At 53.1% G+C, this 26,247-nt stretch overlaps 1 long non-coding RNA gene across 3 annotated transcripts in view; it reads left to right on the plus strand.

The window, feature by feature from the left end:
• LOC118930216 (uncharacterized) overlaps window positions 1–25,678 on the plus strand; it is a 42,915-nt gene extending 17,237 nt beyond the window's left edge. For 2 of the 3 annotated variants that reach the window (XR_008997677.1, XR_008997679.1), the window contains one exon: window positions 22,236–25,678. This is a non-coding gene — a long non-coding RNA (uncharacterized LOC118930216). Of the gene's footprint in view, window positions 1–2,218; window positions 3,280–22,235 lie in introns of those variants that run through there. The other variant, XR_008997678.1, reaches the window with a different exon arrangement.
• The last annotated feature ends 569 nt before the right edge of the window (window positions 25,679–26,247 follow it).

The raw sequence follows: 26,247 nt of genomic DNA on the forward strand, positions 1-26,247 counted from the left end.
CTTCTCCGTACTTGGTGAGAACCTCCCTTATCAAATGTGAGTGTGTCAGCCCGTGCACATCACTGTTCGGGTCATGGGATCTGTTGAACAGTGGTGACAGTGAATGACTGGACTCGGTTTCAGAGCTCAGCTGCCCGTTCAGTGGTACCTGGTGCCGCTCGCTCATCTGCCAACCGTTCGTTATGTTCCAAACCGTGCTTAACATAAATGCGGGCGAGATGCCACCAACGACCCCTCAGTCCCTGCTGTGTATGCCTCCGGGTGCTTAGGGAGAGGCCCTGCGAGCCGAGCCCACGACCTTATCTTTAACGGCGCAGAGTGTGTGGGGCAGGCCCCAGCTGCTGCTGCTGCTGCTGCTGGGATGACTCCTCTCCCTGGCCCAGTGGGGTAAGATTCCAGATCTCTTCTTGTTCTCTGCCTGTGCTTTCTCCGTTGTGGTGTAGTTTTGTTGTATGGGGGCGGCTGCTTTCGTGTCTCTGAAGGAATTAAGTACGGGTCTCAGAAGTCCCTTGTGTCAGTTTTCATTGTACTGTCCCATCTTCTAGGTCTACGTCTTTGGGTTTTCTCCCGCCGCTACTGCTTTTCCTCTGAGAGGACCTGTACCACAGGCCTGTTGTAGACAGAAGAGTAAACTTGGCGCTTTGCCCACCACCATGTTTGAGGGACATCGGCGTCACCGCTGATAGGAGGAGGGACAGGTGAAAAGGAACGCCGAGTTCTAGACGGGAGCAGTTGGGAGCAAAGAGTGTGTTGAGGAGTGACGTGTTTATTTGAGCGTCCAAACTTCCCTCTTTATCTGGTTATTACTTCTTCACATTTGTAAACATCATAAAATCCACTGATTTCAAAAGCCCAGATACATATTATTACAGCAATTCAGTTGTTGAGGTGAGAAAAAATGAGAAGGGCCTCGCTGTACCACTGAATCTATGACTGGGCACTGCCAAAACCGAACAGGAAGCATCCACGGGGGCGGGAAGGGCTAGTTTCTACTGACTGTCTCTCTGGGGACTTAAACAGAATCTTTTTTTGTGTGTGTGTGTGTGTGATGTTAGTAACGGACAATTACATGAGCAACATTATGGTTACTAGATTCCCCCTCTCCACCCCTCCCCCACCATTATCAAGTCCGCTACCCACACCCCATTACAGTCGCTGTCCATCAGCGTAGTAAGATGCTATAGAATCACTACTTGTCTTCTGTGTGTTGTACTGCCTTCCCCATGGCCCCCCACCCCCTACATTATGTGTGCTGATCGTAATGTCCCCTTTCCCCCCTTCTCCCTCCCTTCCCACCCATCCTCCCAGGTCCCTGTCCCTTTGGTAACTGTTAGTCCATTCTTGGGTTCTGTGAGTCTGCTGCTGTTTTGTTCCTTCCATTTTTGCTTTGTTCTCATACTCCACAGAGGAGTGAAATCCTTTGATACTTGTCTTTATCCACCTGGCTTATTTCACTGAGCATAATACCCTCTAGCTCCATTCATGTTGTTGCAAATGGTAGGATTTGTTTTCTTCTTATGGCTGAATGATATTCCATAGTGTATATGTACCACATCTTCTTTATCCATTCATCTCCTGATGGACACTTAGGTCACTTCCATTTCTTGGGTATTGTAAATAGTGCTGCGATAAACATAGGGGTGCATCTGTCTCTTTCGAACTGGGCTCCTGCATTCTTAGGGTAAATTCCTAGGAGAGGAATTCCTGGGTCAAATGGTATTTCTGTTTTTTGGTTTTTTGGGGAACCTCCATACTGCTTTCCACAATGGTTGAACTGACTGACATTCCCACCAGCAGTGTAGGAGGGTTCCCTTTTCTCCACACCCTCGCCGACATCTGTTCTTGTCTGTCTTTTGGGTGGTGGCCATCCTAACTGGTGTGAGGTGATACCCCATTGTGGTTTTAATGTGCATTTCCCTGAGGATTAATGATGTGGAGCGTCTTTTCATGTGCCTGTCAGCCACCTGAAATTGCTTCTTTGGAGAAATGTCTGTTCAGATCCTCTGCCCATTTTGTAATTGGATTATTTGCTTTTTGTGTGTTGAGGTGAGTGAGCTCTTAGTACGTATTTTGGATGGCAACACCTTATCCGATATGTCATCTATGAATATATTCTCCCATACTGTAGGATGTCTTTTTGTTCTACTGATGGTGTTCAAATAGAATCTTATCCCCCCCTGCCATTTCATTCCAAATCTAATTTTTTTTTTTTCCCCAGAACACCAACCAGCCGAGAAAACTGGAATGAAGAGGAGAAGCTGTGATACAGGAACATCGAGCCTAAGCTGAGAAGTGAGATGGTGTGGAGACTGATAGGTGGTATCTTTCCATGTGCTGCTTTCAAGGGTCGTAGGGAAAAAAGATTGCCAAGGAGATAAAGCCCGGGGTGTTGATGTCACCTGGTATCGGTGGAGCCACGTAGCCACTAGCCATTAATGGGAAGGCTAGCATGCGGCACTGTTGTCTTTCCTGCTGAGTTAGACGAGCGGCGTCCCCCGTTTGCAGTTCAGTCAGAGCCTTTGTGGGACTGTCCTGGCACCGACCGGGGTGGACCTGAGAGCTGTGCCGTTCCTGCTGGGCTGTCCCAGCATCCCTCTCAGAACAGGGCCTCAACAGCGCTCCTGGTAGAGAGAGAGAGAGAGAATTGCGCTCAAGAGACAGGGGCAGTTTTTTTCTGTAGCTCCATGAGCATGTTCCTGATGTTTATTTTGAGATCTCTTTCTCAGGAAGATTGGTTTGAGTCCAGTTACCAGGTTCCTTTGAAGGTTCATATTTGTAGGTGATGCCCTCTAGCTCCCAGAAGCTTTACTCTCTGGAGCTGCTCAGCCCTTGGGGGTATGGCAGGGGTCAAAGGGGGAGCAGCCCTGGTGCCCTCCCCTGCCGGGAGGAAAAAGATCTTTCCTGCTTCCTGGCTGCAGTGCCCGTCTCCACCGCCAGGGCCAGTTTGCGGAGCACGCAGGGAGAAGCTGCCGTAGGTGTGGCTGTCCTCTCGCTGGCCCGGCGCAATGGTGGGGGCAGCCGGTTTGCAGGCCGGTGCCGGCGGGGAGGCAGGCCGTGTACTAGTCACGGCACGGTAAGGGGCCTCGGAGCTGCGAGCCCAGCCAGGGGGATGGAGTGCCCGGAGCTCCTGAAAGCTACCCCACCTGCCGGGCAGAGTGCACCTGGGCAGTTTGGCGCACCTGTCCTTTCTCCTGAGCGGCAAGCCCTGCGGAAGCCTTGCCCCTTTAGCAGTTCTCTCGCTGTTAGGAAGTCTCTCAGACTGCCCGCCTTTCTTTTGTCCCATAGCGGCCGGATGTGGATCCCTGTGTTGTCCCACAAGTGGCTGGAATCTCAAGTCTCTTGAGGTCTTCGCCTGTCTTCGCTTTCCAACCCCACTGATCCTCCAGAGCATCATGTAAGGTTGGTTCGTGCTCCCAGAGCACGTCTCCAGGGCTGGCTGTTAAGCAGCCCTAGGCCTCCACCCCCCTCCCCGGTTTCGTTTCTCATCTTCCCCCCCATGAGCTCGGGTGCGGGAAGGGCTTTGGGGTCTCTCTGGATCACAGGCTTTGGTACGTCACCCTTCTCCTTGAGGTGACAGCCTGCCGCAGCAGCCTTCTTCCCTGCTGCTCTTCCAGGATTTGGTGTAGTTGTTCTATTTCCATATTGTACGTATGTATGTGGTTTTGGTTTTGGGAGGAGGTTTTTACCTCCCCTCTCACGCCGTTGTCTTTAATCCCATCAACCCATCTTTTTTTTTTTTTTAAGTTTCAGTTGTGTAGAGTACCTTTCCCCACCCCTTTGACTTGTAGTTTGTCTGTGTCCTTGGCTCTCGAGTGAGTCAGTCTCCTGTAAGGGAGCACGTAAGTGGTCTTGAGTTTTCATCCCTTCTTTTAACCCTATGTTTTTTGATTGGAGCATTTAAAGCCTGTCCTTTTATTCTGATAATTGAGAGCTGTGTCCTTATTGCACTTAAAAAAATTTTTTTTTGTTATCATTAATCTACAATTACATGAAGAACATTATGTTTACTAAGCTCTCACCTTCACCAAGTCCCCCCCACAAACCCCGTTACAGTCACTTCCATCAGCGTAGTTAGATGCTGTAGACCCCTTCACCAAGTCCCCCCCACACACCCCATTACAGTCGCTGTCCATCAGCGTGTAGTGAGATGCTGTAGAATCACTACTTGTCTTCTCTGTGTTGTACAGCCCTCCCTGTGCCTCCCCGCACATTATACATGCTAATCCTAAGGCCCCCTTTCTTTTTTCCCCGCCCTTATCCCTCCCTCCCCACCCACCCTCCTCAATCCCTTTCCCTTTGGTAACTGTTAGTCCACTCTCGGGTTCTGTGAGTCTGCTGCTGTCTTGTTCCTTCAGTTTTTCTTTGTTGTTATACTCCACAGATGAGTGAAATCATTTGGTACTTGTCTTTCTCCACCTGGCTTATTTCACTGAGCATAACACCCTCTAGCTCCATCCATGTTGTTGCAAATGGTAGGATTTCTTTTCTTCTTATGGCTGCTTATTGCACTTTTTAAACTGGATTTCATTCTTCTTTTTTGTTTGTAGTTTCGCTCTGTGCTTTCATCATTGCTCTCCTGGTTATGAGCAATAGCTTTGTTTTAATTGATATGTATCTATATCTATCTATCATCTATCCATCTATCGTCTATCTAATCATCTGTCATCTATCTATCTATCTATCTATCTATCATCATCTTTTTGTCTGCCCATCTATCCTTATGTACAGAACAGTTAACAACATAGCTTATATGTCACTTCCGTACATTATGCTTCCAAAAACCTTGCAAGGTAACTAGGCCGTAGAGACAGCACTGGGTTCACTGAGACACGTGCAGGTCGAGTCAGCCGCATGTGCTTACAAAACCAGTAAATGGTGGTGCAGGGACTTGAACCCGTATCTCTGTCCTCTGTCCTCTTTTACCTCCTTATCACTTGCTGACTATATTCTAGCCATTGACTAAGTGCTCCCTGAAGACCACAAGCATCCTTCCTCTGGGCCTGTTGTAGACAGAAAAGTAAACTTGGTGCTTTGCTCACCGCCATGTTTGAGGGACATCAGCGTCACCACTGATAGGAGGAGGGACAAGTAAAAAGGAACACCAAGTTCTAGACAGGAGCAGTTGGGAGCAAAGAGTGTGTTGTGGAGTGACGTGTTTATTTGAGTGTCCAAGCTTCCCTCTTAATCTGGTTATTACTTCTTTACATTCGTGAACATCATAAAATCCACTGATTTCAAAAGCCCAGACACATATTATTACAACAATTTAGTTGTTGAGGTGAGAAAAAATGAGAAGGATGTTGCTGTACCACTAAATCTATGGCTGGGCACTGCTGAAACCAAACAAAAAGAATTCACGGTGGCTAGATAGGGCTATTTTCTACTGACTGTCTCTGGGAACTCAAACAGAACCCCCCCCTTTTTTTTTTCAGTTTCACTTGTGTAGGGTACCTGTCCCCACCCCTTCAACTTGTAGTTTGTTTATGTCCTTGGATCTCAAGTGAGTCTCCTGTAATGGAGCATGTAGATGGTCTTGAGTGAACGATAGCTTTGTTTAGTATGCTTTCCTAACTACCTACCTATCTATCTCTTTATCCATCATCTATCTATCTATCTTTCTATCATCTATCTATGATCTATCATCTATCTACTACCATCTTTGTATCTATCTAATTAATCTATCATCTATATGTATGTGTATTAGTCTAATCTATCTATCAATCATCTGTCTATCTATGCATCTATTTTCTCACTTTTGTCAACGTTCTGTCAACGTTCTGTCACTAGGTGCACATTCATTCCTCTGTGTCCTTCTCAGTCTCGATTCCTTGTGTTTATGTGAGTTAGCTGTGTGTTTGGGTCTTGAGAAGAGTGGCCTTGGGTGGGAACGTCTCCTGGGTAGGTGGCACGCGTCAGCTGGGTATGGATGGTGTGGTTGGCAGGCTGGACTCTTGAACCTGTGCGGGCTGGTACCCTCCGACTGCTCTGCCCCAGGGCCGGTCCTGCTGGGGCGGCTGCGTGAGCTGCGGGGTGTATCCGAGGCCCCACGCAAGGAGCACCCTGGCTGGCCTGCGGGGGGCCGAGGCAGGTGCACGCCCAGTAGTAGGTCTTTGTGCCTGTGCACCGATGTCACCTTGGTGGCCCATCTCCAGAGAGCATGCGTGTAGTCACTGGTTAAGGGAACTACCTTTTGGTGACACACGGGGCTGTTGTGGGCCGGTGGCCCGTGGGCTTGCTGAGGCGGCAGGCCAGCTAGCTTGTGGGGAAACTGCTCCCATCTGCTGTCAAGGTGGAGGTGGAGTTTCAGTGCATTTAGGCATTTAGATGTGAGTGAGGTCTATCTGAAATGGAATAGTAGCATTGAGAGCCATGTTTTGTGTTCGTATGAAAAGGGTGCTGAGCATAAAGAGTTGAGTGATGGTGGCAGGAATTCTAGGAATGTTTATGTCCCTGCATTTATTTATTTTCTGTTAAGGGAAGTGGTTCTGAAGTAACTTTCTACTCACGGATAAAGGTGGTTCATAAGGTCATCCCACGTCAGCCATGGTGAGATGAAGTGATGTAGTAGAATTAAAGCCTGTACACCTTGGCCTGATACATAGGAGACACACTGTGGGTGCTCCTTGCTGCTCTCCTGTCCTGGCTTATTTAACTAACTTGATGGTTCAGAGTGGTCCCAGCAACATTTCTAGCAAGATCTTTCTGAAATTGCATAGAAACACTTGGCAAAGATATCCCCAGAGGCTAGTGGAAAATTTCACTCTTTCTGGTCACAGTTTGCAAGATGTTTGCTCTATCCTGCGTTCCTTAGTTACTTTTGCATCTCCTGTGATTGTAGACCGATAGGGGCAGTGGTGTACACACACACACACACGCACGCACACACTACTTAACGGAGACCCCAGTTATCAGCAACTGCAGCCCACACGTTAAAAAAATGTGCTTAAGTTGTGCTCCTGTTGTTCCCCCTTAGGGAGTGGACTTCAAAGTGCAGAGGTGGATGGGCACAGATACCTATGCAGGCACCTAAGCACAAATATCTATGCGTAGGCTCTCTCCATCCATCGTCTAAGTGCGTCTCTGTTTGCCTACATGTCTATGTTAGTCTACTCAAGCTGATAACCAGAGTGTCATTGAGTGGGTGCTTCATCCATAGACACTGATTTCTCGCCATTCTGGAAACAGAAGTCCAAGACCAAGGCAGGTTCAGTTCCTCGTGAGGTCCCTTCTTCAGGCTTGCATACGGCCGCATCCCTGCTGTGTCCTCACAGGGTCGAGGGAGAAAGCTCTGTCCTCTGTTCCTCTTAATAGCACTGATTGTGTAATGGCAGCTCCACCCACACCCTCATGATATCTTCCAAACCTAATTACCTCCAAAGGTCCCACCTCCCAATACCATGACAGTGGGGGTTAGGGCTTCAACCCTGGCTCAGTTCAAATATGAATTTGTGTGTGTGTGTGTGTGTGGTGGCAGCAGGGGTTAGGAGGAGCGGAAGATGGTGAGGTGAGGGCCCAAAAATTCAGGCTGTAACTCTGTATATATCATCTATCTATCTATCTAATCTATCAATTGTCTATCTAATCTATCAATATCTATCATCTCTATCTGTCTCATCTATCTAACCTACCTATATCATCTATCCAGTCTAGTTTATCATCTATCTATTGTCTGTCATCTTTATATATCTTATCTATCTATCATCTCTTTGTCAATCTATTCATCTAATCTATGAATATCTATCATCTATCTATATCTATCTAATCTATCACCTATCATCTACCTGTCATCATCTTTTTGTCTACCCATCTATCCTTATGTATGTGCAGAACAGTTAACAAGATGGCTATCTAACTTGGCTATCTATCTATCATCTATCTATTCTGTTTATCTATACCTATCATCTATCCTATCTAATCTATCAGTCAATCAGTCTATCTGTCTATCTATCTATCATCATCTTTTTGTCTTCGCATCTATCCTTCTGTACAGAACAGTTAACAAGATGGCTTATATGTCACTTCCCTACTTAGGTTTCCAAAAACTTGCAAGGTAACTAGGCCGTAGAGGCAGCACTGGGTTCACTGAGACATTTGCACGTCGAGTCAACAGCGTGTGATTACGAAACTAGTAAATGGTGGTGCAGGGACTTCAACCCATATCTCTGTCCCCGGTCCTCTTTTCCCTCCTTGCTGACTGTATTCTAGCCGCATTTGTTGACTGACTGCTCCCTGAAGACCAGAAGTATCCTTCCTCTTGGCTTTTTCAGTATTTTATCCCATTATATGGAATGCTTTCCCCTCAGATACCTGGTTTAGTCACCTCCTTCTAGCCTGGTGAGGCTTACCCTGTCCACTGTTCATTTTGAAAGCCCTGCTTTTCTCTGCCTATAATCTCAGTCCTCCATATCCTGCTTTTTATTCTTCATAGTGTTTGTTACCGGCTAAGCTACCGGAAAACTTACAGATGTTCATTGTCTCTTTCCTCCCCTCCAACTAGAATGTGGTCTCCACAAGTTAGGAATTCTGCGTGTATTAAGTCTGGTGGAGACCCTGCAGACTCTAGGGTCAGCGAGAAGCGGGCACAGTTGTGACTCAACGTGGTTTGACATTTTAGCAGTTTAGGTTAGAGTCAGGCCAGCCATTCATTAAAGAGGGCCTTTTCTGATACTTCTAAGCTGCGTGATAAATTCTAAGTAAGCATAAATTTTCAATAATCATACAGCAGGCAGAAGCACTTCCTTCTGTCGTTCCTCCAGCCTCGAGGACCTGGATGCCAAATCTGTTCTCTCGTGGGAAGTGGGAGTGTGTGAGGATGATCGGCCAAAGTCTAAGTTACACAGGACACACACATACAGAATTAAACATGTTTAAAAACGAAAGTGAGAAGAGTGGTTTCCTGTGTCACAGCAGGGATTCCCTAGCCTCCGGTGAGCTCAGAGCAGAGCAGTGGGAGAGGAGAGGGAAGGGGCCACATAAGCCAACCTGGTCTCCTTCCTCTGGACTTGCCTCCCCCTGGGTTGTCACCCATTAAACGCTCAGCATGCAGACCTCGCGGTGAGCACGCACAGTCATAAAACGCGGCTCCTTCCACATCCCAGTCAGTCACTGGGGCATGGAACACGTTGCGTAGTTAAGTGTGGCTCAGAACATTATCACTCATGTATGTGTGTTCTTCCTCTGTCGCCGAGTCAAAAGAGCAAACAGCAGAGGCATACTAGCAAGAACAGGGTTTAGTGTGAATATATAATATACACACATATTCTGGGAAATATTTTGTTACATGGATAGGGGGATGTGAAGCCCCTATAAACGGACATAGGCCTTGTCTGGAGCCGGGGGAGACATGTGGGTGCTGTTGGCGAGGGCTATGGCGTGTCCACCGGGTCGGAGTCCGAGTTTGGGGTTTGGGCTGAGGCCGTCAGCTGTGCCTCCCATGGCATCGTACGGGCCCAGGGGAGACTGGACGATGACCACCCGCTCGGTGGGCATCTGAGGTGCGCAGGAGGCCCATGGCCTCGTGTGGGGCTGGTGCGGAAGGGAAGATGACGGCCAGCAATGGTGGTGTCGTGTCCATTGGCTCGCCTTGAGCGTCAGCGTCGGCTTTCAGTCCGGTGCTTGTGCTGCCACGGCCTTGTCTGGGGCTTGGGGCAGTTGTAGGTGTCTTTCCTGAGGGCGGTGGCGTGCCCATCGGGTCCTAGTCCGACTTGCAGGTAGGTCCGAGGCCGTCGTCTGTGCCTCCCACGACATCGTGTGGGTCCAGGGGAGACAGGACGATAACCACCCGCGTGGTGGGTGTCTGAGGTGTGCAGGAGGCCAGTGGTGGTGCTGCCCACGGCGTCGCGTGGGGCCCGGGGGGGACCGGAAGATGACGGCCAGCCAGGGTGGCATTGTGTCCATCGGCTCGTCCTCAGTGTCAGCGTCGGCTTTCAGTCCCGTGCTTGTGCTGCTCACGGCCTTGCCCATTGGGTCGTCGTCCGACTTGGGGGTAGGGCTGAGGCCGTCGTCTGTGCCTCCCACGGCATCTTGTGGGTCCAGGGGAGACAGGACGATGACCGCCCGTGCGGTGGGTGTCTGAGGTGCGCAGGAGGCCGGCGGTGGTGCTGCCCACGGCCTCGTGTAGGGCTGGGGCGGCCAGCAATGGTGATGTCGTGTCCATAGGCTCGTCTTGAGCGTCAGCGTCGGCTTTCAGTCCGGTGCTTGTGCTGTCCACGGCCTTGTCTGGGGCTTGGGGCAGTTGTAGGTGTCTTTCCCGAGGGCGGTGGCGTGCCCATCGGGTCCTAGTCCGACTTGCGGGTAGGGCCGAGGCCGTCGTCTGTGCCTCCCACGGCATCTTGTGGGTCCAGGGGAGACAGGACGATGACCGCCCGTGCGGTGGGTGTCTGAGGTGCGCAGGAGGCCGGCGGTGGTGCTGCCCACAGCCTTGTGTAGGGCTGGGGGTGTAAGCAATGGTGGTGTCGTGTCCATAGGCTCGTCTTGAGCGTCAGCATTGGCTTTCAGTCCGGTGCTTGTGCTGCCCGTGGCCTTGTCTGGGGCTTGGGGCAGTTGTAGGTGTCTTTCCCGAGGGCGGTGGCGTGCCCATCGGTTTCTAGTCCGACTTGCGGGTAGGGCCGAGGCCATCGTGTGTGCCTCCCACGGCATCTTGTGGGTCCAGGGGAGACAGGACGATGACCGCCCGCGCGGTGGGTGTCTGAGGTGCGCAGGAGGCCGGCGGTGGTGCTGCCCACGGCCTCGTGTAGGGCTGGGGCGGCCAGCAATGGTGATGTCGTGTCCATAGGCTCGTCTTGAGCGTCAGCGTCGGCTTTCAGTCCGGTGCTTGTGCTGTCCACGGCCTTGTCTGGGGCTTGGGGCAGTTGTAGGTGTCTTTCCCGAGGGCGGTGGCGTGCCCATCGGGTCCTAGTCCGACTTGCGGGTAGGGCCGAGGCCGTCGTCTGTGCCTCCCACGGCATCTTGTGGGTCCAGGGGAGACAGGACGATGACCGCCCGTGCGGTGGGTGTCTGAGGTGCGCAGGAGGCCGGCGGTGGTGCTGCCCACAGCCTTGTGTAGGGCTGGGGGTGTAAGCAATGGTGGTGTCGTGTCCATAGGCTCGTCTTGAGCGTCAGCATTGGCTTTCAGTCCGGTGCTTGTGCTGCCCGTGGCCTTGTCTGGGGCTTGGGGCAGTTGTAGGTGTCTTTCCCGAGGGCGGTGGCGTGCCCATCGGTTTCTAGTCCGACTTGCGGGTAGGGCTGAGGCCATCGTGTGTGCCTCCCACGGCATCTTGTGGGTCCAGGGGAGACAGGACGATGACCGCCCGCGCGGTGGGTGTCTGAGGTGCACAGGAGGCCGGCAGTGGTGCTGCTCACGGCCTTGTGTGGGGCTGGGGGGTAGTTGTAGGTGCCTTTCCCGAGGGCGGTGGCTTGCCCATCAGGTCCTAGGCCGAGTTGCGGGTAGGGCCGAGGCCTTCGTCTGTGCCTCTCACGGCATGTCTGAGGTGTGCTGGAGGCCGGCGGTGTTGCTGCTCACGGCCTGTGTGGGGCCGGGGGGGCCTGGAAGATGACGGCCAGCAAGGGTGTTGTCGTGTCCATTGGCTCATCTTGAGCGTCAGAGTCAGCCTTCGGGCCGGCGCTTGTGCTGCCCACGGCCTGTGTGGGGCCCGGGGGGGTCCGGAAGATGACGGCCAGCCAGGGTGGCATTGTGTCCATCGGCTCGTCCTCAGTGTCAGCGTCGGCTTTCAGTCCCGTGCTTGTGCTGCTCACGGCCTTGCCCATTGGGTCTTCGTCCGACTTGGGGGTAGGGCTGAGGCCGTCGTCTGTGCCTCCCACGGCATCTTGTGGGTCCAGGGGAGACAGGACGATGACCGCCCGTGCGGTGGGTGTCTGAGGTGCGCAGGAGGCCGGTGGTGGTGCTGCCCATGGCGTTGTCTAGGGCCCGAGGGGCTGTTGTAGGTGCCTTTCCCGAGGGTGGTGGCGTGCCCATCCGGTCCCAGGCCTAGTTGTGCGAGTAGGGCCAAGGCCATCGTCTGTGCCTCCCACGGCATCATGTGGGTCCAGGGGAGATCAGATGATGACCGCCCGTGCGGTGGGTGTCTGAGGTGTGGAGTAGGCCGGCGGTGGTGCTGCCCATGGCCTTGTGTGGGGCCCGGTGGGGACTGGAAGATGACATCCAGCGACGGTGGTGTGTCCATCGGCTCTTCTTGAGAGTCAGAGTGAGCTTTCGGGCTGGCGCTTGTGCTGCCCACGGCATCGTCTGGGGCCCGGGGGGAAGTTGTAGGTGCCTTTCCCGAGGGCAGTGGCGTGTCTATTGGGTCCTAGTCCGACTTGCGGGTAGGTCCGAGGCCGTCGTCTGTGCCTCCCACAGCATCGTGTGGGGCCAGGGGCGACAGGACGATGACTACCTGTGTGGTGGGTGTCTGAGGTGCGCAAGAGGCCGGCGGTGGTGCTGCTCACGGCGTTGTCTAGGGCCCGGGGGGCTGTTGTAGGAGCCTTTCCCGAGGGTGGTGGCGTGTGCGCATCCGGTCCCAGGCCTACTTATGTGGGTAGGGCCGAGGCCATCGTCTGTGCCTCCCACGGCTTCGTGTGGGTCCAGGGGAGATCAGACGATGACTGCCCACGCAGTGGGTATCTGAGGTGTGCAGGAGGCCGGCGGTGGTGCTGCTCACGGCCTCATGTAGGGCTGGGGGGGACCGGAAGATGGCGGCCAGCGACGGTGGTGTTGTGTCCATCGGCTCGTCTTGAGCATCAGAGTCAGCCTTCGGGCCGGTGGTGGTGCTGTCCACGCCTCGTGTGGGGCCCGGGGGGGAACGGAAGATGACGGCCAACCAGGGTGGCGTCGTGTCCATTTTTTCGTCTTTGGATTCAGAGTCAGAGTCAGCGTTCAGGCCGGCGGTTGTGCTGCCCACGGCCTTGTCTAGGGCGGGAAGGACTGGGAGGGAGATGACGGCCAGCGAGGGTGTCGTTGTGTCCATTCGTTCATTTTCGTAGATGGAGTCAGAGTCAATCTTCAGGTCAGTGGTTGTTCAGCCCACAGCTTTGTCTGGGGCCGGGTGGGGCCAGGAGACATCATCGAGGGTGGCGTCATGTCCATTGTTTCGGAGTCGGAGTCAGCCTTCAGGGCGGAGGTTGTGCTGCCCACATCCTCGTCTGCGGCCAGGGGATACTTGTAGGTGCTGTCTGCGAGTGCAGTGGCATGTCCATTGTGTCGTAGTCCGACTTGGGTGTAGGGCCGAGGCCGTTTGACCCTCCCACGGCATCGTATGAGTTCAGGGGAGACTGGACGATGACGGCCTGCACAGTGGGTGTCTGAGGTGCGCAGGAGGCCGGCAGTTGTGCAGCCCAGGGCTTTGTCTGGCGTCTGGGGGTACCAGGAGATGACGGCCAGCGAGGGTGGCATCGTGTCTATTGGTTCGGAGTCGGTGTCAGCCTTCAGGCCGGAGGTTGTGCTGCCCACGGCTTCGTCTGGGGCAGGCGACTGGGAGATGACGGCCAGTGAGGGTGGCGTCATGTCCATTGTTTATTCTTCTGGATTGGAGTCAGCCTTCAGGCCAGAGGTTGTGGTGCCCTTGCCTTTGTCTGGGCCTGTGGGGTCTGTGAGATGATGGCCAGCGAGGGTGGTGTCATAGCCATTGGTTTGTCTTCAGAGTCAGAGTAGGAGTCAGCGTTCAGGTCGGTGGTTGTGCTGCCCACGGCCTTTTCTGTGGCCGGGGGAGACTTGTAGGTGCCGTCCGCGAGGGCAGTGGCATGTCCATCGGGTCGTAGTCCGAGTTGCGTGTAGGTCCGAGGCCGTTTGTGCCTCCCACAGAATCATATGGGGCCAGGGGATACTGGACGTTGGCGGCCTGCGCGGTGGGCGTCTGAGGTGCGCAGGAGACCTGCGGTTGTGCTGCCCATGGCCTCGTGTGGGACTGGTGGGATTAGAGGCCTGGCCGACAGGCCATCCATGTTGGCGTTGGTAGCAGGGACCTTTAAGTTGTGACCGGTCGAGGTCAGGGAGCCTGCATCCTCCGGGGCAGGTGGAGAGAAGGAAGCAGCCGGTTGAGGGGCCCTTCCGTCGACCATGACCTCCTGGGTGGTGTTTCTCCATCAGAGTTAGTGCTCTCCTTCCTGGTGGCTGGGTCTTTGGCAGCAGCTAGGTGGGCACATTTCCAAGGTGGGGGCAGCTCGCCGTGATCCCACGGTGCTCGAGATGGCCATGGCAATGGCAGCGTCAGAGGCATGGGTGTTTCCCTTTTGCGGGGCCTCCCCTGGGTAGGTCCCAGTGAGGGGCTCCTTGGGGTGTCAGAAGTCTCTGTGCCCTGCATCCTCTTCCCAGGCGCTGGTGGGTCTGCAGCACTTGGCCGATGACCATCACCCAGCCCACACTCTGTTGACCTTGACCTCCCTGGCAGCCTGGGGTTGGGTTAGAGGCACTGCTGCCTCTGGATGGTGGTTTTGCAGAGGCAGGACACCTCGAGGCAAGCTGTTGTGAGGCAGGCTGTTGTGGTGCCCGTGTGCCCTGCAGAGGAGGAGCTTGTCTGGGTGGTCTCTCTCGAGCCCTCTGCTGGGAGCCTAGGATGGTCCAGACGCCCAGGACTGCTCTCTGGGGCAGTGGGAACTCTGCTTGTGTCTAGGGGCTTAGATGTTGATTATGTTCCCCCATTGCCGCAGGGGCCCCTGTTCTCACCATGCTGCCTTTTGGTCTCCATGTGATCATCCTCCTCCTCCACCCATTTGGGACCTCTGCTCCCGGGCATAGAAGTGGCAGGTCCCTAGCTTGCACTGACCTCTTAGCCTTGACTACCTGCTCGGTTGGTAGAGCACATTTTCGCCCCGAAGGAGCTGTTTGTGTCGTTCTCAGGTGTCCAGACATCTGGAATTAGGTCAAACCGCGTCCCCCCCCGGAGACTGTTAGGAGGCACGGGTAGTCCAGGACAACTCAGAGCACCACGTCAGTTTGGGTAGGGGATTCCCGACGGGTGTGGCTGTGGAGGCGACTGTGTCCTGCATGGGGCATCTGATGGTTGTGACTCCTGGTGGCAGTGACCTCGTGAGGCTGTGACTCCTGAAGTAATTCGTGGTTGCAGTGATTCCTGGTTGCAGTAACCCCTGTAGGAAATTATTCCTGGTGTCAGTGACCCTTGGAGCTGGTAACTCCTGAGGTGGTGACCCCACGATGTATTGACCCCAGGAGGTGTGTTGATCCCCGTGGCACTGACCTGGTGGCAGCATTTCCAAGACCCCTGCAGGGGGCCATCAGCCAACCGTCTTCTGTTCGCCATTTTCAGTGGAACAGCTGCTGGGGTCTGGCTCGGTCCCTGGGTTTTGATGGGGAAGAGGGAGGCCCTAAAACTAATCCACAGGAGGGAATCTGCTTAGGGTGCTGGAGAGGCTGGGGCTTGTCCTCTAGGTGGCATATACCCGCCGGTCAGTGGCCAGTGTCTGCTCTCTCAGAGTGTGGAATCATGGGCTAGGGGGCAGAAGGGCCCACTTGTGACATCCAAGCGTGCGCCCCCTGCCTGGGCCGCTCAGCTCTTACCTGCCACCGCACTGCACACCTCCTCACCCAGACATGGCATTTACCCACACTTCAGGCCCTTCTCCATCCTGGCTTCCCCACACTTCTGCTTGTCAAAGGCCTGTGTCACATAGGACCCTGCAGCCGAGAAGACCTACTGTTGTGGCTGGAGTTTGGAATCATGACAAAGTCCAAACCCAAGTTTTGCCCCAGCTGGCTCTACGCAGTGTTAGGCCAGACATTGTCTCTGTAGAACAGTTGCGTGTGGACAGGTCCAAAGTGGTCTCTGCAGGAACACCTGATATTGCAAGGGCTAGAAAGAGGCTACCCAGGAAAACCTGTATGCCTACAGGCTACAAGTGGTCTCTGGGGGAAGACACGAATGCAAGTGCCAGAAAAGGTCTTATCCATAAAAATCTGTATGCTGATAGGCTAGAAATGTCCTGTGTAGAAACACCATGGACAGATGGTCAAGGAGAGGCCTATGTAGGAGCAACTCTATGCAGACACTGCTTTTCTTTACTTCCTGTCAGAATGGCAGCCACCCCATTGCAGTGTTCTGAAGGTCACTTAAGACAGTTGCCAGTCAAGATGTGCCATGAGGAGAAGGCGGAGGTTGTGTGACATGGAAGACTGCATCATGCGGTGCGTCACAATCAGCCAGCACAGCCAACACATTTATTCAAAACTCTCGTAGATTAAGAACTCCTATTCCCACTGACCCTAGGTGACGGACGTTCTGCCCCCGTTCCCCTTCTCTGTCCTGCAGGGAACATCTCCCCTTCCAAGGGAAGAGACGTTTCCCGGGTGGCAGAAGCTTCCAGAAATCCCTGTCCTTCACTGTAGAAGATCTCCATGGTGTATATTTGGGTGTTCTGCCGGCACAACTGCTTGGCTTCTTCCTGTAAGGCCGTCACCTCCCACTCCAGGTGGGAATACCTGTCCTGAACAAGGTGGAACTCGGCCAGGGACCCCTGTGTGCTCAGGGCTGGGGTCTCCTCTGGAGCCAGCTGGCAGCCCCCTTCCTCCTCTGCAGCATCTAGCGAGGCCTGGGCCTCAGGTGAATTTTTCCATTCATGTCCTTTACAGGACACCAAGTTTAGAAAGATTTTTCATACTTCAGTTTTGTCCTTCAGATGTCATGAGCAAATTCTTTAGCTCAAAGAGAACTTAATTTTCTCCACTTTTATTAAAGTTTGTTTTCATTAAGGTAGCCTTTCCCTCTAATTGGGGTTAAACTTTGTCTGGGACTGTCCTTGCCAGAGACAGCTTTTCCAACCTCAAACTCATGTCTATTTTGGAGGCCTGGCATCCTTTTCTACCTCTAAAGAGATGCTCCCAGAAGATGAAGGCTTCCCAGATCAAATGCCCCCAGAATATTTGACTGAAGCTGATTCCAGACCAGAAGTCTTCAGGCCATGGGCCCAGCAGCATTTTGGCACAGTGATCCATCAGGGTTATGGCTCTCCAAATGGCTCCCAGCACTGACCAGACCTTGGCATGAACTATGACACAGTGACATTTTGGAGCATGGTTGGGACAGAGGTGGCAAACTCTGCCTTCACAGACACTCCCAAGCCTGGCCCCTCCTTGGGAAGATGGAGGTCACCCTGGGCTGGCATCTTCACTCTTATATCTGGGACAAGATGGTCGATGTTGGGTTCATGTTGGTCTTCCTGCCCCGCCTCCTGGTCTTCTGCATTTCTTACAGAGTTGCTGGATCCTACTAGGGCAGAAGGGGTCCCTGGGGCCAGTGTATCACTTTCCGTCTGTTGCAGGCACCACCTGAACCTAGAGTTGTGACTGGAATCTAGACTGCTGGGTGGCGACAGGTCTCTAAGACCACTGTCCCCATTCTCTGCATCTGCCAGACTCATTGATTTGGAAGGTACCTTGGTGACAGGACTCATGAGGGCAGTTGTGAGGAACTTCTCTACCAGGTAGCAGCCTCTTCCAGCCACTTCCCCTGGGCCTGGCAGAGGACCTGATGGCCACAGGCAGATGAGAACTTGAGGAGTATCAGCAGAAAATGAAGCAAAGGGCTCCAGTGTGCATGAGCAAGGGGTCCAGAGGGAGATAGATGGGGACGGGGACTTCCCATGTGCCTGGTGTCCTGGAGACTCAATGGTCCTGTGGTGCCCTGGGCCAGGGGCTTCTGGTCGTCCTGGTGTCCCAGGATTTGTTCCCCTGTGGTGCCCCAGGTCATGGGGCTTCCAGTTGGCCTGGTGTCCTGGATACTTGTTGTCCCTGTGGTGCCCTGAGTTGGATAACTTCTGTTCGACTCAGTATCCTGGGATATTGTGCCACCTGTGGTGCTGTGGTGTGGTGGCTTCTGGTCAGTCAGTGTTCTGGGGACTTGCTCCCCCTGTGGTGCCCTGTGTCAGTGGGCTTGTGGGTAGACCTGGTATCCTGGAGGTTTGTTTGCCCTTTGGTTCGCCCAGAGGTAGGCTGGGTATCTGGGGAACTGGCTGGCTACGTGGGGAGTTGGGAGAGTGGGCTCCAGTCCGGCCCCTGGTTCAGGGTCCTTAGCAGGTTGGGTGGGCTCCTCTTGAACCCGAGATGGGCGGCGCCCTCCGTGTGCACCCTGCCTGGCCTGGTGCTGGACTGCGGCAGGGTGCCGCGGGTCTGGCAGGTAACTGGCAGTTCATCAGGTAGCACCAGTTCACCCCAGGGCTCTCTCCCCACTCACCGACATTCCACTCAAGGGGTCTCCCCAGTGGAGAGGGGTTCCAGCGTGCTCTGATTCCCAGCCACCCACCTCCAGCCGCGGATCGCGGATATGAGATTAAGTAACTTGACTGGAGGACCCAGACCCAGGAGTTGCTGGGTGTGGGTGTGCAGGCTGATGGGGCTGCAGAGAGACGTGATGGTGGATGCCAATGTAACCTTGTTGTGCAGGGTGTGGGCAAGGGGCCCCGGGCAGGCAGAATGGGGCATTGGCATGAGCGTCATTTTGGGATGCACTGCAGACTGTAGTGAGCAACATGAGGAATAGTGAGAATGCTACGTCTCTCCTTGGGCTGGCTCTTGGCGTCAGTTTTTATATCCACCTGGTGTGTTGCAAAGCCTCTTTGTGACGTCACCTCCAGGCTCTGGCCAATCAGCTGGTGGCTCTTATCTTGGTCTGCCTGTTCAGCCAATAGCTGGGCTGCTCTCACTGTGGCCTAGGGTCACTTCTGGTGGCCTTCACGCATCCCCACTGACGTCACCTGTTCCCCTGCCAGTGCCTGCTTGCATCAGGGAGCCTTGGTTTCACAGGGGAGCCAGTGAGGCAGGGGACACCATTGATCCTCCACCCATGGGAACCTGAGAGTTGGCGGGTGGCTAGAAGTTCATCAGGTGGCACTGATCCACCCTGGGGTCCTTAACGAGCATTACATCCAAGGGTTTCCATGGTGATTCTAAGCGTGGGGGGGTCGGGGGGATGGGGAGGTGGGGGAGGGGAGGAGGGAGCCAGGATGCTGACCCTGCATCTACTTCCTTTGCTGCCCCAGCGGCTCCCATGTGATAGCCGGTTCTGAGGCCCGAATGTTAGGGAAAGGGGAATGGAGTGCGAGGTGGGCTGCAGGTGGCCTGGGCGATCACAGATGAGGCGATACTTCAGAAGGAAGGGTCTTCACACCATGGGTCCCGGACAACAGAGGGCTGCTCATCCGAGCAAGTGGAGGTACCGCTCCTAGGCAGCACCCCTCACCCCCCCTGTACAGTAGGCTGACTCTTTCCCATTGCTGCCTCCTCATCAAAGCCTTTAGCCCCATTGGCCGCTGACCAATACGCCCTGGTGGGCATATTCAGGGACCTCTACATTCACAGTGGTAGTCCTTCCCACACGTGGCCTCTGGGTCCCTGGCCTCCTTTTAGTTATTTAAACACCTTTAAGACCACGGTTTTAAAGTTTTTGTCTAGAAGATATCCATCTTAGGTGTTTTTTCAGACAGTTTCTGTTTATTTTCTTTATCCCTTAGAAAGGACCATATTTTCCTGTGTCTATGTTTGCCTTGTGATATTTTGTTACCTGATGTGGGTAAAATTATAACATTTCCAGATTATCTCGCCTGGCTTTTAGTGCATTTGCATATCCTCAAAGAGTTCATAGGGGAGAGTTCATCTCCATGTCAGTTGGTAAACCTGGGCAACCAATGGCCTGTCTGAATCTGAGAGTTTAAGGGGAGGGGCTGCTTGCTTCCTTCTGGAGCAGAGAAGAGAGACAGCCCTGGACTGCGGTCTGTAAGCAATAAACGGGTTTTAAGCTTTATTTCTCCCTTCAACTGATTTCGGTTTTTAGAGGTATTTTGCCCTGGGATTTCCTCTCCCCGGACTTATATATTGCGTAGTCAGCAGGATGCCTCTGAACCTGAAATCTGTCATAATGGGTGTGACCTTTGGAAGGGCTGCTCCTGTGGATGGTGGGGAGGCCCCAGAGGCTGCAGCAGCAGAGGGTGCCGCTTCACCTGTTATTATCCCCCCAGCTGTGGGGCTTCCAAATTGGAAACCCCTAGTGGGGAATTGATCTTGGGTAAAGTACCTCCTAGAGGGGTGGGGCCTTCCCCAGAACTGGGGAAGGGTGGAAACACCGGAAGCTGCAGAATTAGTCCTCTATGAGTTAGAAGACTGATTGGAGACCTTAGGGGGTCGTGTAGCGGCTGGTACTGTAGGGTCTCTTTTCATCCAGATAGTGGGAAATGTTACACAGGAGAAAGGATTATTGAGCCAGTTAGTGAGGGGAGAGAGGGACTTCAGCATCACTTCAAGGCGCTGGGCGATAACCTATGGGATGCTGTTAAAGAAGAGAGACAGTTACTGGAAAGACAGGTCACCCTCCTAGAAGATTCCTTAGCAGCAGCGAGGGGGGAGGCAGCAGGAAAAGCCGTGTTGCAGGAGGCCGTGTGGGAGGGGGAGGAAGGAGTGGTGCCTTCAGCCCTGAAAATGGTGGAGGAGGAGCCGCTGGTGGAGGGAGAAGCCTGAGGGAGGAGGGGGCGGGGCCATTGGCGGTTCCACTACCCAGGCCACCGCCCAGAGGCACCATCTTCTCCTGTTTCAGAGACCCGCCCAGCTGTAATTAAGAAAATAAACAACCGCGGGCTCCTCGGGGAGGAGCAGCCCCCTCCCCAGGTTGTGGAGCGCCCCATGCTCCGCCTCTACACCCAGGATGAGCTGGTGGACATGAATGTCCGGTATAGGCAGAGGCCATTGGAATCTGCCTACGTGGCTTTTACGTCTCTGGGATATGGGGGTGGAAAACGTTGTTGTGTCGGGTACTGAGATGAGTAGAACGACTTCCCTGATGACTCACCGTTCCCTCCGGCAGCAGTTGCAAAATGCCCATCACTCCTGGAATGGCTGACAGCTGCTGTCAGGATAGTTTGGCCTAATCAGGGGGATTTAACATTTTCCCAGTAGCTGGAAAACATATGCAGAGCTCCAACAGGTACTGTGGGAATTGGGCATGAAAAACATCATCTGTAATATGGAACCCCAGGGCCCAGATGAGGAGGTGTTCACTATAGGAATGAGAAACCTGGTGCTGCATACAGCTCCCCCATCTCTCTTTGGGTCCCTAGTGAATACTCTTGTCTACCACCTGGGGCAACCCATAAGTGAGGGTACTCATACTTTAGCAGATCCAGGTTGAAACAATAAGGGCACGAAGGGAAGTATGGGCCACAACTGAGAGGAGACTTGCAAAAGGCCCCCCATGGAGGTCTCGAGGACCCAGATGTGGGTTGATTTGATAAAGGCCTGGGTAGTAAAAGAAAAACTCGATGGGCAGCCCAATAGAATATTGTAAGAACTGTGGCACCAATTAAAGCCAGAGCAGCAGTTCCAACCACTGAGGTCCGGGACACAGAAACCAGAGCCAAGGCCTCATGCCCGGCCTGTGTCCCTGCAAAACTTCATGGGAGACAGTACTCAGGATTTGCCTGGCCCTCACCCCCACAGGAGGATGACTGGGCATCGCGGTTCGACTGAGGGGAGTCAAAGTCCCCATCTTGGGGGACATGGTGGGGGTGGGAGGCCACATGTAGAATTAGCAATTCATTGGTCCCCTGTGAATGTACAACATGTACTGAGGCTGGTGGACACAGGTGCTGAATGTTATCTGATTCATGCCAACCCTGAGCGTTTTCTTGGGCCCCCTGCTGTGATAGGTGGCTATGGGGAGAAGGCAGTCAGAGTGAAGAAAGCCCAAATCTCATTGTGGATAGGGCGTTTACCCTCAGAGGAGTATACTGTGTACATTTCTCCCATCCCTGAATATATTTTGGGAGTAGACATCCTGCAGGGCCTGTGGTTACAGACCCCTGCAGGTGAGTTTAGACTGAAGGTACATGTGGTAAAGGCAGTTCTGAAGGGACATGCTAAGCACCCACCTGTAGCTCTGCCTGTACCTCGGCGGGTGACAAATACTAAGCAGTATAAATTGCCTGGGGGGCACAAGGAAAGTGGAGAAACTCTCCAGGAGTTGGAGAGGGTGGACATCATAAAGCCCACTCATAGTCTTTTTGATTCCCCAGTGTGGCCAGTGAGAAAGCCAGACGGCTCCTGGCGTATGACTGTAGAGTACAGGGAGTTGAATAAAGTCCCACCCCCTTTGCATGCTGCTGTCCCCTCTACAGCAGACATTCTGGACACCCTCAGCCGTGAGCTGGGAGCGTATCATTATGCAGTAGACCTTGCTAATGCTTCTCCATTGACATAGCACAGGAAAGCCAGGAACAGTGCCTTCATGTGGGAAGGCCGGCAGTGGACATTCACTGTCCTTCCACAGGGATATCTCCACGGTCCCACCGTCTGTCATGGACTTGCAGCCCAGGACTTGGCCACGTGGAAGAAACCGCAAACAGTGCTGTCGTATCACTACATTGATGATATTTTGCTCACATCTGATTCTCTTTCAGATTTAGAAGGGGCAGTTCCTAGACTGCTGCAACATCTACAGGAAAAAGGATGGGCTGTGAACAGCCCCAAGGTTCAGGGACCCTGTTTGTCTGTGAAATTCTTGGGGGTTGTCTGGTCGGGTAAAACTAAAGTTGTTCCTGAAACAGTCATAGACAAGGTCCAGGCTTTCCCCACCCCTACCACTGTGGCAGGATTACAAGAGTTTTGGGTCTTTTGGGCTACTGGAGAGTGTTTATCCTGCACTTGGCACAAATTCTGAAGCCCTTATACCAGTTGGTACGAAAGGGCATCAGGTGGGACTGGGATGAGACGTGCAGCTGCTTTTACTGCTGCCAAGTGGGCAAAGCCATGTAGGCCTTGAATGTAATGGACTCATCAAGGCCCTGTGAACATACATTACAGATAGTTACAGATGGCGCCTTTGGGCAGTGGCTTGAATGGACACAGCAACCTCCTGGGTTCTGGTCACAACTATGGAAAGGAGCAGAGGTCCGGTACACCTTGATAGAAAAGCAACTGGCTGCTGTGTACCAGGCCTTGCTGGCTATGGAGCCCATCACGGGAACAGCTCCAACCAAGGTAATAAACCACCTATGCCATCACGGGGTGGGTGTGCGACTGGACCCAAAGGCCATGGAGTGGCCTGGCACAGACACCTACACTGGCCAAATGGGGCGTGTATTTACAGCAGCACAGTGCCTTCTCTACTAGCCCCTTAAGTGGAGGACTCCAGTGCTTATTGGGGCCAGTGACCTATACCAGTGGAAAACAGGAAGAACTTGCTTTTCAGCCCTTGGTAGCCGAGACTCCTTATCAGGACAGAAAAGCCCCTATACCTGAAGATGCTTGGTACACAGACAGCTCCAGTCATGGGCAGCCCCAAAGTTGAGGGCTCTTGCTCTGCATCCTAAGACTGAGACAATATGGAAGTTGGATGGAGAGGGGAAGAGCAGTCAGTGGGCTGAGTTGCGGGCAGTATGGCTCATGTTCACACAGGAGCCTTCCCGTATAACTGCACTAACAGCTGGGCATTCTATTGGGCTTGACCGTGTGGCTACCGACATGGTATCATGCCAGCTGATGGTCACTGGCCCCTTTAGGGGCAAGAGTTGTGGCAAGACCTATGGGCCTCTGGTCAGACTTAAGACGGTTACTGTATATCATGTGACTGGCCATTTGCCTTTGGCATCCCCAGGGAGTGAAGAGGCAGACACATTGGCCCAGGTGCGCTGGGTAGAAGGAAAGCCTGCCTCTGAGGTGGCCCAGGGGCTACACCAGCGTTTGTTGCATGTCGCACAAAAGACAATGTGGGCTTTAGTCCTTAGGTGTGGCTTGCCATTGACCTTTGAAGAAGTCAGCAGAACCTGGAAGGAGTGCCTTGTGTGCTCTAAGAGGGACTTACACTGAGTCCCACAGCAACATGGGACAATAGGAAGGCCAATACCCCTTGTCAGCTGGCAAATAAACTATATTGGGCCTCTGCCCATATCAGAAGTATGTCTGTATGCCATACCTTGTGTGAACACATCTACTGGAGTAGTAGATCAGCAAACCACCAAGAGGGGCCTGGAGCATCTCTACAGCGTATGGCCGGCCACAGGTGATTGAAAGCCATCAAGGCACCCACTTTACTGGACATGGGTTACAAGAATGGGTGCAGCAATTAGGAATAAAATGGAAATTTCATGTACCATATAATCCTACTGGGGCAGGCATGATAGAGAGGTACAGTGGTTTGTTGAAATCTGGCCTGAAGTTGGACACCAATAGTCTATGGGGTTGGTCAGTTCGCCTGTGGACAGTGCTGTGCATTTGAATGAGAAGCCACGTAAAGGAGCTTTGAGCCCTGTGGATGTGCTCACGCACCTTGCCACCTCTCCTGTACAATTGTATGTCCAAACCAAAGAAGAGCTATTGAGGCCAGGATACGGCCAGCAGAGCAACATCCTGCCACCCGCCCCTGCTGCATTAAGCCCTGGAGACACTGTTGAATGGCCCTGGACATTTTAACACACAGACCAGTGATGGCTGGCCCTTCTGGCCCCTTCGGGGAAAGGCCTGGAAGCTGGCCTCCTGTGTGTGTATTCCTGGAGTATCAGCTGAATGGCCCCCCAAAGGTCACGGTATTATACCTGAAACGTCCAGGAGGTCAGGGCATCTTGCGGGGAAGTTTTGTTTTATCTTTACAGCCAGTGCATGTACCTCCCGTAGCCCTGTGTATCGACCCATCTGTAACGCCCACAGGGAGGGGGGTGAAAGTCTGGCGTACTAGACCAGGACGAGATCCCATTCCTGCCACTGTCCTATCACAGGGCCCCTCTCTTGCATGTATCCTACCTGATGGACAAGATTTGCCTATGCTGGTGTCATTAAAACATGTATCTTATCACTGTAAGATAAATACTAGCCAAAATAAACACGCAAGGAGAGGCAACAAAGGGTCAGGCAGTTTATTCCCCGGTGATGTTCCCAGGTCTGGCTATCACAGGCCGGGGAAGTCACGCCCAGGAGGGGAGGTGGGGATTTTTTAAGAGAACAGGGAAGGGGGAAGGGGGCTGTGCTAGGGATAGGTGGGGAGTTTTTATTGGCTCAGGGTTGGGTGATGGGCAGCCAGAAGTCTCCTTCCAGATGGAGGGAGTCTGCATCCAGGGTTTGTCGGCAAGTCATGGGACTGGCATCCAGGAAGAGCTGTTTGTTCCTTCCCCGTAAGGCACAGAGCTACTTGGCGCTGTCTCTGCTCTGCCTGCACTGTCTTCGCCCTTTCCTCCAGTGCCTCCGCCCTTAAGGTTATTTTCTCCTACAGTCCTTGTGGCCTGAATGCGCCCCTTGGCTGCAGCCGCTGTGTGTTGACTGCTCTGAACCCTCAGCTACTGCCTGTGTATGGAATGGACGGGCTATGGACTGAATCTGCATAAGTCTTTGAATCTAACTGAATCATCTGGTTTGAGGATTGTCATAATTTTATTGCTGTTGCTATTGTTATGTCATTAGTCTGGACACAGTTCTCCAGTTTTCTCACCCAGGGACCATTGCGGAAGAAGGGAACGAGTAGATTGTAAAGTGAGATTTCCGGAGGGGTGGCCTGTGGATAAAATTGTAACATTTCCAGATTATTTTGCCTGGCTTCTGTGCATTTGCGTATCCTTAAGGGTGGTGAGAAGTTCATCTCCATGTCAATGGGTGATTACCTGAGCAACGGAGGGCGTGTCTGAACCTAAGAGTTAAAGGGGAGGGGCTGGCTTTCTTATGTAACAGAGGAGACAGATGGCCCTGGACTGCAGTCTGTAAGCAATAAATGGGTTTTAAACTTTATTTCTCCCTTTGACTGATTTCTGTTTTTAGAGGTATTTTGCCCCGGGATTTCCTCTCCCTGGAGTTACACCTGGACATTTGGATCTGATCATGTGGGAACTCTGGAAACCGGATGCTCCCTCTTCTCAGGGTTTGCTGTTCTTGTGTGTTAACTGGTTTTGTTTTCCTGTGCTTATTGGAGGCTATCTCTGGGCAAGGGTCAGCCTCATGTGGAATGTAAAGTCTTCTCAAGTCTGTTCTGAGTCAGAGCCTCTCCCTGGGCATGTGTGAGGGAGTTCTGAATTCTCCCTTGGATGTAGTTGCTTTTGAATGTCCTAGTCTTTAATGTCTAGCTCCCAAAACGGGAAAAAGAGAAAGCAGGAGAGGAAGAGCACTAGCCCTGAATGTCACTTTAGCTGGAGGGGGGTGTCTTGCAACAGTAGGGGACAATGGCTGCCACCTCTGTGTCTGCACCTTTGTGATCTGCAGCAGCAATCTGCAAAGTGCACATCCCCGATATTTGAATGGGGGTCTTTTGTGCCCACCTTGGCTCCTGAAAACTGTGTGCAAGTTCCTCCAGGAACACGTGC

Source organism: Manis pentadactyla, chromosome 5 (assembly GCF_030020395.1).
Source record: "Manis pentadactyla isolate mManPen7 chromosome 5, mManPen7.hap1, whole genome shotgun sequence".
NCBI classification, from domain to species: Eukaryota; Metazoa; Chordata; class Mammalia; order Pholidota; family Manidae; genus Manis; species Manis pentadactyla.